Source organism: Heterodontus francisci, unplaced genomic scaffold, assembly GCF_036365525.1.
Source record: "Heterodontus francisci isolate sHetFra1 unplaced genomic scaffold, sHetFra1.hap1 HAP1_SCAFFOLD_1268, whole genome shotgun sequence".
Lineage (NCBI taxonomy): Eukaryota > Metazoa > Chordata > Chondrichthyes > Heterodontiformes > Heterodontidae > Heterodontus > Heterodontus francisci.
In genome coordinates, this window is record NW_027141697.1 from 15,001 (window position 1) to 20,000 (window position 5,000).

A 5,000-nucleotide genomic window follows, 5' to 3' on the forward strand; every position below is an offset into this window, starting at 1 on the left:
TGAATGCCCGGCCCCGGCTACCCTCCGGCTCCGGGGCCATAACTTCGGGGAGGGAGGTCCGATCCCCGCGCGGTCGACGGCAGGCGGTAGGGCTCGGAGGGGCGCGGCCTGGTCCGCGAGTGCCCCGGCGCCGCCCCTCTGCCCGTCCGAGGGACAGTAGGAAATGGCCATACCGCTTTCCGGCCGATTGCCGCCGGACGTCCGGCCGCATTCGCTCGGTCTGCGCGGCCGGCGGTAGCCGGGGGCGAGGGGCATCGGGCGGTGGCGGAACCAGGCCGGCCCGACCGCTGGGGGCCGCCCGGGCGACGTTTGAATCTGTCGGGTCGGACCGCCGAATCCCGCGGGATTTCGGGATCGAATCTGCGGGTGGAATCGGCACCTCGTCCCGCTGTCCGGTTCCCCCCCGTCGACTGCAACGGGTTTCCGAGGCCCGTCGGTCAGGCGCGGTTCGCTCCGCAATCCGCCGGCCGATCGGCACCGGGCGGGGCTCTACGGAAAGAGGGGACCCTCCGGCGTCGAGTGCCGGCGCACCGACCCCGCAGGCTGACCGGGAAGGTGAAGACTCACCCCGCTGAATGCCCGGCCCCGGGCACCCTCCGGCGCCGGGGCCATAACTTCGGGGAGGGAGGTCCGAGCTCCGCGCGGTCGACGGCAGGTGAAAGGGGCCGGTGCGCCGCGGAAGGCGACAGCAGTCCCGTCAGGCTGCACCTCTGCTCGGGCGAACGGCGTCAGGAAAAGGGGAGAGCACTTCCCCACCGATAGCTCCGGAACGCCCGGACCCATTGGCCCGCGGCACCGGTGGCTGCTAGAGGGCCTCCGGCGCCGTCAGCCGGGGTACGTCCCAGGCCGGCCGGACGGCGGGCAGCCGGAGGCAACGGCCTGGAACGGAGCCAGACTTGAGTCGTTCCGTGCCGTGGGCAAAAAGGCAGGGCTGCGGGTCAGCGCAGTTTGGCAAACCTAGCCGCAAGTGCGGGAAGGGCGGAGGAGCACACGGACGCCGCCTTCCCAAACTGAGCCCAAAGTGCCCAGGCATGCCCCCTTGATCTCGCCTAATCAGTGAGCCCAAAATAATTTCAGAGTGTGGAAACCTTATCCAAAAAGGTCGAAAAGAACGGCCAGAGATCAAGTCCGAAAGGGGAAATCAGTAACAAGCAAGCAGAGTAATCATTAACCAAAAAGCGCAAAATTATGTTAAAAGTGTGAAATCATTAACCAAAAACTCGAAAATAATGTCCAGAGACCAAGTCCGAAAGGGCAAATGGTTAACCAGTAAGCAGAGTAATCATTAACCAAAAATCGCAAAAGTAAGTAAAAAGTATGAAATCATTAACCAAAAATCGCAAAAGTAAGTAAAAAGTGTGAAATCATTAACCAAAAACTCGAAAATAATGTGCAGAGACTAAGTCCGAAAGGGCAAATGGTTAACCAGTAAGCAGAGTCATCATTAACCAAAAATCGCAAAAGTAAGTAAAAAGTGTGAAATCATTAACCAAAAATCGCAAAAGTAAGTAAAAAGTGTGAAATCATTAACCAAAAACTCGAAAATAATCTCCAGAGACTAAGTCCGAAAGGGCAAATGGTTAACCAGTAAGCAGAGTAATCATTAACCAAAAATCGCAAAAGTAAGTAAAAAGTGTGAAATCATTAACCAAAAATCGCAAAAGTAAGTAAAAAGTGTGAAATCATTAACCAAAAACTCGAAAATAATGTCCAGAGACTAAGTCCAAAAGGGCAAATGGTTAACCAGTAAGCAGAGTAATCATTAACCAAAAAGCGCAAAAATATGTTAAAAGTGTGAAATCATTAACCAAAAACTCGAAAATAATGTGCAGAGACTAAGTCCGAAAGGGCAAATGGTTAACCAGTAAGCAGAGTAATCATTAACCAAAAATCGCAAAAGTAAGTAAAAAGTGTGAAATCATTAACCAAAAACTCGAAAATAATCTCCAGAGACTAAGTCCGAAAGGGCAAATGGTTAACCAGTAAGCAGAGTAATCATTAACCAAAAATCGCAAAAGTAAGTAAAAAGTGTGAAATCATTAACCAAAAACTCGAAAATAATGTCCAGAGACCAAGTCCGAAAGGGCAAATGGTTAACCAGTAAGCAGAGTAATCATTAACCAAAAATCGCAAAAGTAAGTAAAAAGTGTGAAATCATTAACCAAAAATCGCAAAAGTAAGTAAAAAGTGTGAAATCATTAACCAAAAACTCGAAAATAATCTCCAGAGACTAAGTCCGAAAGGGCAAATGGTTAACCAGTAAGCAGAGTAATCATTAACCAAAAATCGCAAAAGTAAGTAAAAAGTGTGAAATCATTAACCAAAAATCGCAAAAGTAAGTAAAAAGTGTGAAATCATTAACCAAAAAGTCGAAAATAATCTCCAGAGACTAAGTCCAAAAGGGCAAATGGTTAACCAGTAAGCAGAGTAATCATTAACCAAAAATCGCAAAAGTAAGTAAAAAGTGTGAAATCATTAACCAAAAACTCGAAAATAATCTCCAGAGACTAAGTCCGAAAGGGCAAATGGTTAACCAGTAAGCAGAGTAATCATTAACCAAAAGGCGCAAAAGTAAGTAAAAAGTATGAAATCAGTAACCAAAAAGCGCAAAAATATGTTAAAAGTGTGAAATCATTAACCAAAAAGTCGAAAATAATCTCCAGAGACTAAGTCCGAAAGGGCAAATGGTTAACCAGTAAGCAGAGTAATCATTAACCAAAAATCGCAAAAATATGTTAAAAGTGTGAAATCATTAACCAAAAACTCGAAAATAATGTGCAGAGACTAAGTCCGAAAGGGCAAATGGTTAACCAGTAAGCAGAGTAATCATTAACCAAAAAGGGCAAAAGTAAGTAAAAAGTATGAAATCATTAACCAAAAAGCACAAAATTAAGTTAAAAGTGTGAAATCATTAACCAAAAAGTCGAAAATAATGTCCAGAGACCAAGTCCGAAAGGGCAAATGGTTAACCAGTAAGCAGAGTAATCATTAACCAAAAATCGCAAAAGTAAGTAAAAAGTATGAAATCATTAACCAAAAAGGGCAAAAGTAAGTAAAAAGTATGAAATCATTAACCAAAAATCGCAAAAGTAAGTAAAAAGTATGAAATCATTAACCAAAAATCGCAAAAGTAAGTAAAAAGTATGAAATCATTAACCAAAAAGCACAAAATTAAGTTAAAAGTGTGAAATCATTAACCAAAATGTCGAAAACAATGTCCAGAGACTAAGTCCGAAAGGGCAAATGGTTAACCAGTAAGCAGAGTAATCATTAACCAAAAATCGCAAAAGTAAGTAAAAAGTGTGAAATCATTAACCAAAAACCCGAAAATAATGTCCAGAGACTAAGTCCGAAAGGGCAAATGGTTAACCAGTAAGCAGAGTAATCATTAACCAAAAATCGCAAAAGTAAGTAAAAAGTGTGAAATCATTAACCAAAAACTCGAAAATAATGTCCAGAGACTAAGTCCGAAAGGGCAAATGGTTAACCAGTAAGCAGAGTAATCATTAACCAAAAGGCGCAAAAGTAAGTAAAAAGTATGAAATCAGTAACCAAAAAGCGCAAAAATATGTTAAAAGTGTGAAATCATTAACCAAAAACTCGAAAATAATGTGCAGAGACTAAGTCCGAAAGGGCAAATAATTAACCAGTAAGCAGAGTAATCATTAACCAAAAAGCGCAAAAATATGTTAAAAGTGTGAAATCATTAACCAAAAACTCGAAAATAATGTCCAGAGACTAAGTTCGAAAGGGCAAATGGTTAACCAGTAAGCAGAGTAATCATTAACCAAAAATCGCAAAAGTAAGTAAAAAGTGTGAAATCATTAACCAAAAAGCACAAAATTAAGTTAAAAGTGTGAAATCATTAACCAAAAAGTCGAAAATAATCTCCAGAGACTAAGTCCGAAAGGGCAAATGGTTAACCAGTAAGCAGAGTAATCATTAACCAAAAAGCGCAAAAATATGTTAAAAGTGTGAAATCATTAACCAAAAACTCGAAAATAATGTGCAGAGACTAAGTCCGAAAGGGCAAATAATTAACCAGTAAGCAGAGTAATCATTAACCAAAAAGCGCAAAAATATGTAAAAAGTGTGAAATCAGTAACCAAAAAGCGCAAAAGTAAGTAAAAAGTGTGAAATCATTAACCAAAAACTCGAAAATAATCTCCAGAGACTAAGTCCGAAAGGGCAAATGGTTAACCAGTAAGCAGAGTAATCATTAACCAAAAAGCGCAAAAATATGTTAAAAGTGTGAAATCATTAACCAAAAACTCGAAAATAATGTGCAGAGACTAAGTCCGAAAGGGCAAATAATTAACCAGTAAGCAGAGTAATCATTAACCAAAAAGCGCAAAAATATGTAAAAAGTGTGAAATCAGTAACCAAAAAGCGCAAAAGTAAGTAAAAAGTGTGAAATCATTAACCAAAAACTCGAAAATAATCTCCAGAGACTAAGTCCGAAAGGGCAAATGGTTAACCAGTAAGCAGAGTAATCATTAACCAAAAAGCGCAAAAATATGTTAAAAGTGTGAAATCATTAACCAAAAACTCGAAAATAATGTCCAGAGACTAAGTCCGAAAGGGCAAATGGTTAACCAGTAAGCAGAGTAATCATTAACCAAAAATCGCAAAAGTAAGTAAAAAGTGTGAAATCATTAACCAAAAAGCACAAAATTAAGTTAAAAGTGTGAAATCATTAACCAAAAAGTCGAAAATAATCTCCAGAGACTAAGTCCGAAAGGGCAAATGGTTAACCAGTAAGCAGAGTAATCATTAACCAAAAAGCGCAAAAATATGTTAAAAGTGTGAAATCATTAACCAAAAATCGCAAAAGTAAGTAAAAAGTGTGAAATCATTAACCAAAAAGTCGAAAATAATGTCCAGAGACTAAGTCCGAAAGGGCAAATGGTTAACCAGTAAGCAGAGTAATCATTAACCAAAAAGCGCAAAAATATGTTAAAAGTGTGAAATCATTAACCAAAAACTCGAAAATAATGTCC